At 52.5% G+C, this 15,938-nt stretch overlaps 1 protein-coding gene across 4 annotated transcripts in view; it reads right to left on the bottom strand.

Moving 5' to 3' along the window:
- Positions 1-8,124, bottom strand: part of Cntfr (ciliary neurotrophic factor receptor) — a 43,573-nt gene extending 35,449 nt beyond the window's left edge. The window contains exon 1 of one of the 4 annotated variants that reach the window (XM_074051579.1): positions 8,106-8,124. The gene's annotated coding sequence lies outside the window, so the exon portion shown is untranslated. The other 3 variants (XM_074051577.1, XM_074051575.1, XM_074051578.1) reach the window with 3 other exon arrangements.
- Between the last annotated feature and the right edge of the window lie 7,814 nt (positions 8,125-15,938).

Genomic DNA, 15,938 nt, shown 5'->3' with positions numbered 1-15,938 from the left:
CCAAGACCACAGAGCTGATCAGTCCTAGAGCACAGATGGGTCTATATCTTGCTCCAAAGTCTTTCTGCTGCACCACTGCTTCTATAGCTCTCTCATAGTGCCTTTCCCAATAACAGCTAGAATAGCAATTATTTTTGGCTGTGCTGGGGACTGAACCTATGCTAGGCCAGCACTCTACCACTGAGCTATATCCCCAGCCCAACAGCTAGCACCTGTTCAGGTCCTTATTAACCAGACATTGCAATAAGCTCTTAACTTACAGTTTTGTACTGAATCATCAAAACAACCCTCAGATAGAATGCTGTTTCTATTTTTCAGATGAGGATTCTGAGGCTCAGAGAGCAAAAGTAGCTTGCCCAAGTTACACAACTGGCAGCTTGTAAGAGGTTAGCATTGAATTCAGGGGTATCTTGATGCTCCGATGGAATCCAGCCACTCAACAGATCCCTCACTTTCTTCAAGTCCCCAGGAGATTATCAGGGTCCAACTGTCCCCTGTCCAGGTCCCAGATTTATCTGCCAAAGATATGATTAGTTACCTAAACACATGCTCAGGAGACTCCATGCCATCCACTCTTTCCCACAGATGCAGAGACACCACTACTGAGAGAAGCAGAGCCAGAAACTAAAACAATGTGTTAAGAGATAGGCTGGCTGATGGTGACAGGTACACACTCACCAAGACATAGGCCCAAAGAGAGGGGAAGCCCAAGAATGACAGGTAGTTGGAAAAGGAGACAACAAAGATAGAGTACAGGCTGACATGAAAACACAAATACACACTGATACGCACAGCTACACAGACACACATAGATCCATGTGACCTTCACAAGAAAATAACTGTGGAGCAAGCCAGGCTCAGGCTGCGTGTGGCATGTGTATGTGTGCGTGCGTGTTGGGGGGAAGCATGCAGCATCACTATGCACATTACACCAGCTGCTTCCAGCAATTTCATCTGATTAATAATAAATGTCTCATAATTACAGCTGTTCCCCTATCCCTTCTTCCTGTTTTTTGTCAGCTGCCGCCAGGCCAGACCCCCATGGACCCCATGACCCACTCTACCCCACCTGCTGCCATCTAGGAAGCTGAGAGAATATGAGCTGACAGGAGGCCAGATTCCCAATCTGAGGGGGGATACCTATCTCTCCATCTTGGATTAAAGTCCTTTGGCTTCAAGCAAAAAGTCATCTCACTTAGCTCTCACTCAGAACTCTCTCCCCCTACCTGTGTATAACCTTTGACCTCTAATATGGCCTAGGGGCCCAGGCTTAGGATGCAGAGAGATGAATTCCATTGACCATTCCTTGACAAAAGTAGTCTCCATCCACAGACCACCTAGCCTTGGAGGGAGGGACCCCCACCCCATGACTTCAACCCCAGACAGCCTAGTCTCTGCCCACTCATGCACCCTCAAGCTTTGGACACTGGGTGGCTCCGCCTCCCCATTCCTGAGCACTCCTCCCACCCCCCCAAGGTCCACCTCCTTCCAGGCTTCCTACCCTAGAGCTCCAAGGCAGCTCTATCAGAATCAGCTGCGGGTTTGTGCTGATCTGTTTCTAATCGCTGGGGCCTGGTTCACGCTTGCCCCCCCCCCCAATATTGATTCCATTATTTGGAGAGTCATTGACGTCAGGGACTTGGATAGGTGCCAAAACCGCCCTCTCTCCAGGCCTGGGCCAGGGCCCAGCCCCCCCATCCTACAATTTCACAGTGGGGCCCAGAAAGGTCAGCACATGGGCTAAGGTCACATGGCATCTGCCCTCTGATGTTGGGCTCTTCTTCACTTTTTTGGACCACCATGCACTCCCTTCTCCTAGGGAGAGGGGCTACATAAGGACCTGGAGTCAGAAGTGAGGTAGAAGTCTACAAAAAGGGAATCTGAAAACCTGCATTGGGACTCTGGCTGCAAGGAATGGTTCTGAGGAGGCAGGGATCAGGCAGTGGCTCAGAAAAGGGCACTTGGAACATCCTGAAACTGGGCTTGAAAGGATCCCTACTGGCTAGTTGATTTTTACGTTTGGTATCAGATGAATCTCCAGGCTAAAAAGGAAATTCTCTGCAGTGTAGTACAACCACCAATTTTACCCTGACTTTTGGCATAATTTGACTAATTGTCATCATTAATTTTATAAATCTTTGCACCATATAAATATAAACTGTCTTCTGTGCATTTCCCACCCATGCTTGCCTCAGTTTCCCCACCCTCACATGTACTCCCAGTCTCTCCTGGGACAGCCTCACTGTAGTCTGGATATCTGTCTTCTTTCTCTCTCTCTCTCCCCACCCACCCCCACCAAGATGCAGCCACTGCTACATGGGCCTCTACCAGCAACTCTTGGGCTCTAGCAGAAAGGAGTATTTTTAGGATCTGAACCTAAACTGTATTGTCAGTAAACAATACAGACAGTTCATGCTACCCATAGGAGTCACACAGTCTCAGAGCCCAGCCTTGGAGCTCAGGCACGGGGTGTATTCCTTAGCTTGAGTCCAAGAGCACCAGACCTAGAGATGATGAGGGACATGCTCACAATCACAGGGAATAAAAGACTTTCCCACCTGAAAAATCCTGAAGATGGAGAGAAGGCAAAATGATCTCCATCCTCTGCCACAGAGTCAGGTTACTGCTCTGCCTATTTGCCCTGATCCAGATCTTTTTCAGGAAGAAAGTACCCATCCTCTGCAGTCCTTCCCTGAGTGAAGGGAAGTCCTCCCTGTATTTAGCCAGCATACCACTCAGGGTTCCTTTGAGCCAAACAGAGGTATATAACAGGGGCTGTTGGCTCTCAGGTTGTAAATCCCAGGGGCTCCCCCTCCCTATGTTCATTCCTCAACATATACTGAGCACCTACTCCCTGCTAAGCACTGTGCAACAAGCCAGGGACACAGACCTGCACACAAGGAGCACAAAAGTGCATCAGCACTCTCCTGATGGGAGAGAAAATGAGGCATTGCTTACTCAACACTGCCCTCCTACTGTGTACCAGGTCTGCGCTGGGGCAGGATTCAGTGATGAAGGAGGCAGACTAATACCAGAGTCCCACTGAGCTCACTGGCAACCTACTATGCCACCTTGCTGAATAGTGTAAGGGGGAAAGAATAGGTTCGCAGAAATCGGTCCTCCTGCAGGACTAAGGACTCTTCAGTCCATCCCCAACCCCCAGATGGGCCCTCGAGCTGACCACAAGACACCGTCATCATCTAACTTCATTTGCTCCTATTGTAGCTTTAGCCCTAGCCACTGGGAGCTGGTTCCCCACTGCCGCAGGCTTGAACTCTTCCCCTACATCTGCTCTAGTGCCTCTTTCTTCCCCTTTGGCCTCAGAGTTCCTGGCTCTAGCAACCCCCAACTCAGCACAGCTCTGGATTGTGGGGACTCCTGCCTGCTGCAAAGGTGAAGGGGACAATGACCACAGGCTCTCCACCCACAGGGACCACTTGCCTCCCCAACCCGTCCCCACAGGAAGCCAGAGCCCTGTGTGGGTGTGGTCACCCAGGGCCACTGGAGTTTACACAGCTGAGTTCTCCCTCACTCCCCCACCCCATGGTGGGTCTGGAGGAGGGGTCAGCTCTCTTCTTAGCCTCCTTGCTTTCCGGGACCCCCCCAACCAGGCACACATGGTCCCCCCCAACCCATCTGCATTTCAAAGAAAATTCACTCCATATGTTTCCGATTCATTTACACTTCAACTCGCCATGGGGGGGCAGAGAGCAGGGCGCCTTGCATCCAAGCCCCCCACCCCCATGGGGGGCTGGAGAGCATGTGTCCGCTTCAGGGATAGGGAGGAGTTAAAGCCCAGCCATTTCAGCTTAGGGGTGGCAGCGGTGCTGCAGGCCAGGTCTCATGGGAGCTCCTGTGGGAGGGGGGATAGAATGCCTCAGGTGGCCCCACCCACTGATCTCTATAGCAGGAGGGCAAGTGGACTCCAGGGCCCTGTCTCTAAAGCAGGTGAAGCCCCAGGGATGGCTGCAGCCTACTCCTCTCACTCCCACCCCGACCCCCCATGAGAGGGAGTAGAGGGAAGATCCCTGGGAAAGCCCTGAAGCTGGGTAAGGGCTTAAAGGCATTACAGGAAACACTGTGAGAAATAACATAACATGGTCCCTACCCCTTCTCCAGCCTGGGCAAAGAAGAGAAGAGAGGGTGTGCTCCAGTCTCCTCCTCCAGTTAAGTACAGATTTAAGGTTGCCATCTCTCTTAGAATCACGAATTCAGCACCCTGAAACAGCCTCTGGAGCCAGAGGTCTACTCGCCAGATCAGTCTTCACTCCCCTTCATTCTAAGGATGATTGGGAAAAATGGGGAGATGTGTTGTAAGGGGCATGAGTTTTATTTCCCCACAGTTGGCCCTTTGTACCACAGAAGAGTCGTTTGGTGGATTCTGAGTGCTCATGTCACCCCTGTTCCAACAAGCCACTCAGACATTCCTGCCAAAAACCTAGTATCCTTGTGGAAGGCAAGGCAGGGAGGTTTGACTAGATCAATTTCCCACCACCCCACAGCCCAAGCAAGGGACATAATGAAATGTGTATTCCTTCCCTTCCCATCTTTGAAGGGGGCAGATCTTGTACCAGTCTCTGTGCCTTATCTTGATTGCCCTAAACATAGCACGAGCACATATGACTGGTGCTCATTTGTGATGCACTGGGGTTGTGTACATCACAATTTTAAGTGCATCTGAACGTGAGCCTCTAGACAGAAGTATGAATTTAAGTGCCAGGGTCTAACTCAGCCTGAGTATGAACTCCAAGATGGAAATAAGGAGTTTGTTGTGTTTGCTTGTTTTATTTTGGGGAGTGCTGGGGATCAAACCCATGACTGTATGGGTTTGAGTATAAACCCAGGTCCCAGGATGTGTCTGACTGTAAGCCCCAGTGAGTCAGAATGTGAGCTCAAGGACTGAAGTGTGAGGATATCTGTGAGTCCCAGGATTCTCAAACAAGTCAGTGTAAGCATTAGAGTTGCAGAGTACATCTGAGTGTGAGTCTCTGGTCTAAAGGGCATTTGAAATATGTGCAGTGTTCCATATGAATCCAGGTGTGAGAACTGGGCTCCCTTTTTAAGTCTGAGTGTGAGCTTCACAGTGCCAATGTGAGTCTGAATGTGAGGATCCTAGTGTAAATCTAAATGATCCGAGATGGAAGTGAGCATTGTGAATATGAGCACTAGAGTCCTCATGTGAGTCTGAGTGTGAATCACAGGATTTCATGTGAGTCAGAGGGAGTCACCCAGATCCTGATATGAACCTAAGTGTGAGCTGGAGGTTATCCCTGTGTGTCTGATTCCTAGACACTTCGCATGAATCTAAGTGTAACCCAAAAGGTCCCTGTGTGAATCTGAGTGAGCTCCATTGTCCCTGTTGGATCTGAATGTGAGACCTAGTGTGGAAATGTAAATCCGAGTGTGATGAAGTATTTGAGTCTGACTAGGGACTGCAGTGTCCTGTATGAGTGTCCTTGAATTCAAATGTGAGCCCTACGCCTTCTACATGAGTCTGAGTGTGAGCCTCTAGTCTCAGTGTGACTCTGAGTCCCAGAATTTAAGTGTGAATCTGAGGGCACTCCCGGCTCTGGGCTCTATGAGTCAAAATGTGAGGCAGGGAACCCCAAAGAGCTTCTGAGCACAAGCTCTAACTCTCCATGTAAATCTATGAACTAAAGAATAGAAATGCCTAGGTATGAGCCTACAGTCCCACTGTGAGTTCATGTGTGAGTGCAGAGCCCCACTATGAGTGTAAACTCTGGGACTAAAGTGCGAATCTGGATGAGCCCCAGAATGTAAGTGTGAATAGTGTGACTCCCACTGTTCTGCAGATAATTCTGAATCTGAGCCTATCTGAGTATAAAACCCCAAGACCCTGGAATGAGTTTAAGCGCCCCAGTGTGAATCTGAGAATGAATTCCAGAGCCCCAGGAAGCCTTAAGTGTGAGTTTTAAACTCCTAACTCCTAGTCTTTGTGTAGGCTCAGGGTCCCAGTTGGCGTTTCAGCTCTGCCATAATATGAACCATCTTACCAATCTTGACCAGAGCCCCAGAAGTCAGCTGAGAGGATTTGTGTAGGTTGTGAGCGTGGAAACAGGGACATAGTTTGAGACACACAGCCCTCTCCATCCCACTCCCTAAGTCCAGGCTAGCCCTACCTCCCTAGGAATATCCGATTGTTGAAGCCTCATTCCCACACAAGCACCATCACATACAGAAGTAGACACAGTGTTTCAGAGCCTCTGGACACACAATTACAGATGCACAAACACACCCAGCATTTCAGACTCTCAACACCTCAATGATTACAGCTTCACAAACACCCCCAGTAACACAGTACAAATATACCACGTAGCACAAGCAAAACAACTAATGTTACAGACACACTCCTACAGCGGCATGCAGACACAACCCAGTGTTGTAGACAAGCTGCCAGCCACACAGACACACACAGACGATTCTAAAAGAGAGAGACTAGACGGAAAGAGAAAGAAAATCCTGAATTTTCAACAAGGCGTGAAATAGTCCTGCCCGCCTGAAGCTACCGGAGGGGGAGGGGGCCCAGAGAGCCAGGGAGCGAGTGAGCGAGCTAGACGCTGGAGCAGAGGCTCCGGAGAGGAGAGGAGAGGAGCAAAGAAGAAGAGCTGTCCGTCTGGTGACCTCCCTGCGGCCCAGCCCCCCACGCACCGGGAGATCCACTACTCTGAGCAACATAGGGACACCCAGGCCAGCTCACACGGAACCGCACCAGAGGAGGCACACACTGGCAGACTCACAAAAAGACACTTGGGGATACACCACAGGCGGAATCACACAAACCAGAGGACTTACAAAGAGACATGCTGGAGGAGCCCCACTGCGTGGAGATACATCTAGGCGGACTCATGAGAAAACCACAGGCAGGCTTACACGGACACACATACACAGGCAGATTCACACGGACACACAAGCACAGGCAGACGCGCAGCCGTCCGTTCACACCCCGGGGCGCTTTGAAGTCCAGATTTGTGCCCAAGAAAAAAAGCAGCCTTTGGATGCGCGGGGGGGGGGGGCGCTGTGAGCCCCCACCCCCAAGCTCTGGAATTTTCCCAGACCCAGCGCGTGCGGCTGAGGGGTGGGAAGACCAGGGACACTAGGACAAACCGCCCCGGTCACCTCCAGCCAATTGTCCAGCCCCACCACCACGCCCAACCCCTGGCGCGCCCGGACGTGGGGGGCCGCTTCTCCTGCGCCCCCGCCCCCGAGTTTGCGGGCAAAGTTTCTTGTGAACTTTCCCGCCTCCCCCGGCCGCGGGCCCACGCGTGTCCTCTCACTCTTCCCGCGCACACGAGGGCCGCGGGTCCGCGGGTCCGCCTGCTTGAGGGTTCGAGGGTCCAGCTTCGCGCAGCCCGCCGCAGGGTACTCACCGCGTCCTCGGGCCACCAGGGTTCCGCACCGTACCCTGCGTCCGCCTCCGGCAGGGAGCGAGGCTGGAGTACGGAGCTAGCACTGCTGCCGGATCCCACTGCCGAACCCCGCGCCGCGCAGGCTGGAGCCACCGCCTCCGCTGCTGCCGCCGCCGCCCGCTCTGCACCGGCTCCTCTGCTCTCCGCGGCTTTAACCCCCCCATCCTCCTCCCTCCCTCGCGCGCTCCCTCCCTCCTTCCCTCGCCCATGTGACCGCGGGCGCCCGCTCGGCCGCGCGCGCCCTGGCTCCCCTCCCCCTCTCGCCTTGTCTCCCCGCGCCTCCGCGGCCGCGCGCCACGACCCCCTCCCAGCCATGGCCCCCGCGCGCCCCCGCTTTGGCACGCTCCCGCGCCTGGCATGCGCGGCCCGCTCGCGGGGGCACGCTTGCCTGCGCAGGCCTGGGAGCCCCCACTGCCTCTCGCCCAGCGTAGGCACGCGCCCTCCCCCACGCTGGCACACTCGCCCGCACTGGCACGCGTGGCCCCCTCACGTTCGCCCTTTCTCGGGTGCGCCCTCCAGATGGCTGTGTCCCGCGTGCTTCACGCGCAGCCCAGGCCTTGGCTCTCACCAACGCGCGCGCACCCACACCCACACCCACACCCACACCCACTCCGCCCGCTTCCCTAGGGAGGCCGGGCGCGCACCCACCCCCGGGGATCGTTCATCCCACTGTCTCACTCAGCCTTGGCCAGGTCCCTCCTGGGCACACGCCCGTATGTTCAGGCCCTGAGTGTCTCCTTAGCGACACCCTGGCACTCTCTGGGCCAACTCTGGGGTCCTCCTTCCAGCATCATCGAGAGGAGAGCGAGGCAGTGCCCCCAGCCCCCACTTTGAGTAGAAAATGCTAGCCGACTCCGCTCCACCCCTATTCTGACTGCCCCCAGCAACGATCCCCCTCTTAGTCACATACAGACAAACCCCTCACGCGAGGTGAACCAGGCTAGGAGCCCAGGCCTTCGCCTCCCGCCACGTCTCTGGTGACACCACCACCACTTCGCTTCCTCAGTCCCCAGGGACACCCGGCCTGGGGAGCAGCCTCTATAGGATGAAAGGGGTAGGGAGTCTGGCTGAGCCTTCAATGCCAGCTCCGGCAGTTCCAGAGCGCTGGCCATCTCTCTCCACGACCCTGGAATTGGATATGCACCCCTGGAGCCTTCCTTTCGCAGCCTAGGCTTCTGAGGGGCGGGAGTGCTCACTTCACTCGCCCTCGGGCCTCTGGTCTGGCTACAACATGGGAGATTAAGGTCAGACAATCTGGTCAACTGTTGAGGCCACACGAGAGCCCAATGGAGAGTTGGGATGCCAGAGGCAGAGGAGAGGTCCTCCCCCATCTCCACCCTTGGATTTTTCACCTGGCCTTTGACCCGTAATCCCTAAACCTTGCTCCTGCAGGGAACTGCTCCGTGGCAGAGGGCGAGGAAAGGGAAGTATCTCACTGTTTCTTCACACCCTTCCCCAGCAGGCTGCCGACAGCGCCTGGCCCCTTTCCCAACAAATGCCTCAGGGACTCCCATTGCGAAGGAAAACCCTTCTCGCCAGTGCGGGGGCTTTTCACATACACAGTTACAGAAAAAGTCCGCAGAAGTCAGGGATGAGCCGGGGCTGAAGCTCAGAGACGGCCGGCCAGGGCTTAAGGACACACAGCGAAATAGCTGCACTCAGCTAAGGTCCAGCGCACACCCACACGAAGGAGATGTTCTCTAACTGGCCTCTCTGGGCTTGTCAGCCTCAGGTCCCCAGGTCTTGGACTTCGATGAGATAGTGGCCACGGGGTAGGAGGGCAGGCGGTATGACTAAATCTGTGAAGGAACAGAAATTGCCCTTCCCTCTATGCGGCAACTAGGCCTGAGCGAGGTTAGGCGGCCCTTCGGCTAGGGGGCCCCTGAGGGGCTGATGAGCTCGACGCTCACACCGGGTTGGGGACAAGTGTAAGGGCGTGGAGATCGGCGGGTCGCTTGTAGACTGACTTGACTTCCGGATACTGCCTCTTTCTGCAGGTCGGGAGCAGCCAGGAATTCCGCCCCAACAAACCTCCCCTTGCCACCCACCCGGGGATGCGGATGCTGCCATCGTTACTGCCGCCGTCCCCGGGAGCGGGGCAAGGTCTGTACTGGACGTCCAGAGTCCGGGAATCGGAGCGTGCGTGTGTGGGAGGATGGGGGATGAGGAGAGGCGCACGTCGGACCCTGTCCGGGGATCTGTCGGTCAGCAGCTCCAGGAGCTGGATCCGCAACCTCACGCGCTTCCCCAGGGTCGCAGCGACACCTGGCGGGGAGTGCGGAACGTGCGTTGCCCTAAGGCTGCGGCTCCCACTAGGCGCTAAAGCCTCTGTAACCTAGAGAACAACTAGGGTGTTGCCGGCCTTCTATACTACGGTTATTTGACTTAAAACCGAATTTTCTTCCCATCCCAGCTGGGACTACAGACTACTCGTGGGCTTCTGCTTCTGCCACCTCCAATGTCTTATCTATGCACTAGCACTTGTGCTTCCTAAGAGTCAGTGTTGAACCCTCTCGTGTCTTCCCACGGCCTCGAGGGTGTAGAGCTAGACTTCTTACACAGGGCTTCAAAGCCCTTCAGGATCCTGAAGGATTCTTCTCTCCAGCTTCCCTCACACTCCTATCGCTGGACCTCTCCATCTCTGTGGCAGCCCCCTTCTCTATCATGGCGCTTTTATCCTTAAGCCAAACCCCACTTCATCAACACCTTCTTCCCAGACCCACCTCAGCACATTCACTGCCTCCCCCATCCTCACCATCTGCCTCTCCTATGAGGCAGGAAGTCAGGCATCCAGGCTGGAGCTCGTGCATGCAAGAAACAGAGATCCCAAAGTTCTCCTTGACTTTGGGTTCCTGGAGGGGCTTGTTTTGGGGGGTTTTTTTAGGGGGGAGTTGCTTGCCGGGGATTGAACCCAGGGCCTCTTGCATTGCCAGGCAAGGGCTTTACCACTGAGCTACATCCCCAGCCCTCCCTCTCCCCCTAGTTGTATACTGACCAGGAAAGAGGACTTTGTGGGCCAGGGCAGGACTTATGACTCCACCCTCCACCCTGGCCGATGCCCTAAACTTGTATCACCTCCCACTCTAAGATTCAACTGTGCCATCTCAAGCCTTTGGGCAGCAAGGACCCTTCTCCATTCATACTGATTTGTCTCCAAGCCCACATCCCATTCCTATGGTGTGTCCTTTCCAGTGCTCCTTCAGGAAATGATTACCCATTTCTAACTGTGGAGCACAGGCCTGGCTACACTCACACACAGGCTGTCTATCCTACAAGTGCCAAACATAGGGTCATGTAAAGTCATACACCCGGTTTCAAACAGTAAAATGTGTTTATTCAGTCTCACTACGGTGCACTGGGAATCCGGATCCCCAGCTTGGATTAGGAGCTGAAGGTCGAAAAGGAGTTTAAATTACACACACGCACAATCACACATACACATGTACACTGTGTGTCACACAGGCACACATGCAGTCACACACGCTCTCAATCACACTGGGGTTTGGCGGGTCGGGGCGGGCTCAGGAGGCAGTTACGTAAACGCCCTCCTAGCCCCCCCTCGCTCCCCCTTACCCCCCCTCTCCTGCTTCCTCGTGCAGTGCCAGCGCCCGGGGCGGCTTGGCTGGGGCCCGGGAACAGCACGGCCTCGCGGAGGCTCCAGGCGCCGAGAAACCCGATCCTGACACAGCCCCGGGCCGAGCCAGGGAGGGGGGCCCAGAGCCCCACCAACTCGGGGTCCAGCCCAGTCTCCCCCCACTCCAGAGACGACTAACTCCCCCATCCTGAGATAGCTCCCCGCACTGTCGTGGGTCAGCACCTGGGGCGCACTCAACACCCACATTCTGCAGATGTCCTCCTGGAATCCTATCACCTGGACCTCTGCCTCTGTGTGCCCTGACCCTTCCAACCTCTGGCACCAGAAAAGGGCAAAGATTCCCTAAAGGTAGAGACTGGGAGAGAGCTGAAGCCACAAATGGCTGAAGTTAACTATTCAACGTGAAATTGCCCCCAATTCCCTGGAGCTATTTCCTCTTCCCTCCATACTAGAGACCTTAATTCTACTTTGGTAGAGGGGCTTTGGAAGCTCAAGACTTCTCTCAGATTTCTGCCTACCAATTTCAGAATATTCCATCAGAATTCTAAGTTATTCAGATAGGTCCGAGGCCTCCCCTCCCTCTCTTTGATTTTCTTCCTCCTCAGTGGGAAGTTCTAACTCCAGTCTCATCACAGTTCCTCCAGTTTTGCTAAGAAGGAATGTTAAAGGCAACCTGAGGCATTGGGAACCAAATCCCTGAAAGGAGAGAGGATTAAAGATCAGGGATCAGGAAACCCCTGGAAGTCAGCAGTCTGAGAGGAGAGGTCTCTTCTTACCCTCCTCCAATATAACCCTCACTCCACTCCTCAGCCTAGACTACATTTTTCACAATAGATTTTGAGTGTCCGCTTGGGCTGCCCAGACCCAAGCAGAAAGGGAATTTCCTTCTATGTTCTCTGTTAATGAACAAAACATTTCATGCTCAAATTCCCCCTCTGCCCTCAGTCTAGAGTCTCTAGCCCACCCCACCCCGCAAATTGACCAAGCAGGGGGACCAGTAAAAGGGGGTATCAGAGTGGAGGAAAGTCCCTAGGGTAAGCATAATTTACACTGGGGAACATCTTTTAAAATAAATAATTAGGGTGGCTTTTTTTTTCTACTTTTGGCTAAAATTACCCACTCCTGTGGCAGCTGCCCAGAAAGGGCGGCGGGAGGCGCCTGAGCTGTCCCAAGGCCCAGGACACGGCCCCTGCCCTGGGCAAGGAGCCCTCCCCAAGTTGTTCTCTTGGTCTATTCCTCTTGGATGTTTTGGGCTTTTTTTATTTTTTTTTTTGATTATTAATCACATTTTCCATCCACAGGCTCAGTCCAGACCCCCTCCTCCTAGGGTCAGGGCTGAACAGAAGGGAGGAAGAGTGGGTTCTAGGAAGATGAGTTGGGGACAAGATAGGCAGTGACCTCTGGCCCTAACTGTGGTCACAGATCACACCCTCACCATCCTGACACATAGTAGGCGGCATCCTTAAGCAATACAAATGGAGTAAATGAATGAAAAGGTATCTAGCTTTCATAGAACCCAGCTGGCACTGGAAGGCAAAGCCCTTAGTGTTGGTCTTCTTATGCTACCAACAGGGAACTTCTCAAAGGGGAGTCACCTGCCCAGAATCACTGAGCAAGTTAGTGCCAGACCCAGGGCAGTGCCTCAGGAATGCAGATAGCTCCTTCTGTTCATAAGTCAGTCAATAAACACACATTGAACACTTAGATCGAAGTATAGCAGTGAGCCAGACACTGCCCTCTCAAGGATGAAGAGAACTAGATTCCACACATTGCTCATGGTGTATTAAGTCGGAACAACCACTTTGGAACACTTTGTCAGGTTCTACTAAGTTAAACAAGTATATCCTAGGACTCAGCAGTTCCATTCCCAGATATATGCCCAAAAGAAATGTTGAAATATGTGCAGTCATAGTGGCTTTCTTCATAATAGCCCCACACTGGAAACTACCCAAATAGGTAAGTAGACTGTGATACAGTCACGGCAATAGAAAAGAACCAAGTACACAAGACAACATGGGTACCTCTCACTGACAAAATGCTGAGCAAAGGGGGAAAAGACAGACACAAAAGACATACTGAATGATCCATTTATATAAAGCTCCAGAATAGGCAAAACTAAAATTTGAGCTGCAATTCAAGTACCCTTAAGATTTGTATGCTTTACTTTCTCCTTTTTGGGTTTTGTTTTTTTTTGGGTGGGGGGACAGGCACTCTACCCCTGAGCCACAACTCCAGCCTGCTTTCTACTTTTTGCTTCAAAAAATTTTTTTTAAATCCCCTGTCCTGGACTGGACTGGAAGTGTGGCTCAAGGGGTAGAGTACCTGGTTTGCAATTGTGAAGCCCTGAGTTTGAACCCCAGTCTCACCAAAAAAAAAAAAAAAAAAAAAAGAGAGAGAGATCCCCTTATGGAGCTCACATTCTAGTCAGGGAATATGGGAAGATGGACACTTAAAAAATTATACAGTTTGTTCATGCAGAAGTCCTATGTCTATCTCTCTAGTCTCCTCACCAAAAGGTGACAGCTTAAATGTCTCCTAAGAGACAGCTACAGTAAGTCCCTTTGTCATCTCTCCTGGTGCCATACATTTTTTTTTTTTTACATAATAATGATTAGTACAGTAGAGGGCAAATGGGGCCCTGAGTTCAATCCCCACTACCGCAAAAATGAAAAAATAGTATCTATTACCTAGTTAGCTGCGTGGTACCTGTGAGCTCCATGAGGGCAGTTCTGTGGCCTTCATCTCTAGGTGCTAGTTCTGGCATAGAACAGGTGCTCCTAACATTTGAAATAGATTTAAATAAATGTGGAATTAATAAATAAAGCAAGCAAGTAGGATGACCTTGACCTGTGAGAAGTAAACCTGAGCTCCAGGGCACAGGGAAGGGAGCCTATATGAATGTGTTTTAGTCTTTAGGGACAGGAAATGGGATTTAGTAGCGAATGAAGAATTTAGCAGAGGCCTACCTTCTAGGCTGAGGCAGCACAAGTGGCTCAGAGATCACATCGTAACTAAAATGCCTTTGTTGCCAAGGTCATGGAAGTCTGGAAGGGCAGAAAGTAAGTAAGGAACACAGCACACTTGAGTTTTAGTGAGATCATTGAGGCTACTGGGTAGGTCAGATTTCCAACCTGACCTGGCACAAGGCTATGGAGCTCAAAAGAGAGGACTGGTCCTTGAGGGAGAGGGGTCACTCAGACTAATCTCCATCTGCTCCCATGAACCCTGGGGAAACCCCTGTCAAGTATACACAGAGAGGAGGTCTCCTAGACACCTCTTCCTGTGTCTGCTTCCCAGAGGACCCTCCCCCTGGGTGATCCTGGGGTCAGTGTTAAGTTTGGAAGAGAAGCAGGTAGGAGCATGGGATCCAGGAGGAAAAGGACAGGGAGGACAGGGTAACTCTGGACTCTGTTTTTGAAGGCAAGAGCAGGGACACAGACTTACAAAATCACAGATGCAAATTTTCATCTTGCAAAAAATCGCACGAAACTAATTCTCTGCCGAGAAGCACATAGTCCCTCCCTGCCTTTCCATCCCAGAGAGTTCTGATCCCCTCCTTATTCTTCACAGTGGATGCATCTGTCCTCAAAGGACTGTCCCCCTTCTAGTGTCCCCTTGCAGTCTGACTTTGATCTCAGCTGCTGATAACAGGGCTGGGATTTCCAAGGACTGAAGGTTATGTACCAAGATTGGTTGTCTCTCTTCACCTCCCATGCCTCTATTCCTGGCTAGCTTGTGATTTCCTGGGGTTGGGGAGAGGAAAAAAAAAAAAAAAAAGGTCCAAGAAACTCAACTGTGGTGACTGGGAAGACAGAAAATTCAGAAATTTGGAGAGTGAATGCTAGAGACACCAAGCCCCAGAGAATCAGACAGAGGCAGAAGGGAGTCCAAGAGAGAAAATTGAATTAAATTCAGCCCAACAGACATTTATTAGCGCCTACTGTGTGCCAGGCCCAGGGGGAACATTGTGTACAAAAGCACAGAAGACTCCCAGGTTTTTGGCATGAGAACTGGAAGATGGTGGTGCCATTCACAGAGTTGGGAGAAGAGGGCCTTGACATGTACAGCTTTGGGGTCTGTGGAATGATGGCTAGTCAGGGGCAAGAAAGGGGAAGAAGAGAAGTCCTCAAACAACTGAGCAAGAGCTAGCTGTCTGGATATATGCCATCCCTGTTCAACAGTTCCCAGTGTCCTATGCCTAGGACATGTGGAAGCTTGGGCATTCATCAAAGTCCTAGTCTGACCTGGGCATTATGACAGTACTGGAGGAGGGGGGATGATGAGATAGACATCAGGGAGCAGGGAGGGAACATGACAAAAGTGGGAGGGGAAGGGAGGATTGAGGTGGGAACCCTGGGAACCTTGATTAAAAGATGGAGCAAGAAGAGGAGAGACTACCCTGAAGACAGGGAAGGTGTGGTAGCCCCTGAGGCAGAAAAAGAGCCTTGAATAAGGGTTGTCATACTACTAAAAAGGAGCATGGTGAGACCAAGAAAGCCCTGGGCTTTAGCAGGCAAGAATGGGATGGAGCCAGTGGGACCAAACTGGGGCCATGCAGCTAGCTGGCTGCTGTAGATCCCCTCCACGGAGGTTTATGAGCAGAGTATAGAGCTCTCCTTCTCCAGCCTCCCTGCTGTTCCTGGGAGCCCTGTTTGGTCTGGAGGGCCTCTCTCAGCCAGGGGCAGAAGAGAATAAAAAGGCTCCCCCCAGGCTTCTAGACTTCCATCCCTGAACCCCTGGTTTCTGGTCTTCCCAGGAGGCTCCTGAGCCTTCCTCAAGCTCAGGAGCAGTGGTTGGGGAACCCTGGGGACCCTCAGCGTAATTGAAACCAGGGCTAAAACATTAGAAACCATAACGCCAACTCCCTGGCTCCCCCAGGATAGCTCCTGGTTTTCTTCTCACCCCTATCCTCCCTG

Source organism: Castor canadensis, chromosome 13, assembly GCF_047511655.1.
Source record: "Castor canadensis chromosome 13, mCasCan1.hap1v2, whole genome shotgun sequence".
NCBI lineage: Eukaryota > Metazoa > Chordata > Mammalia > Rodentia > Castoridae > Castor > Castor canadensis.
Note: the sequence above shows the minus strand (reverse complement) of the source record. Positions and strands in the feature narration are given on the sequence as shown.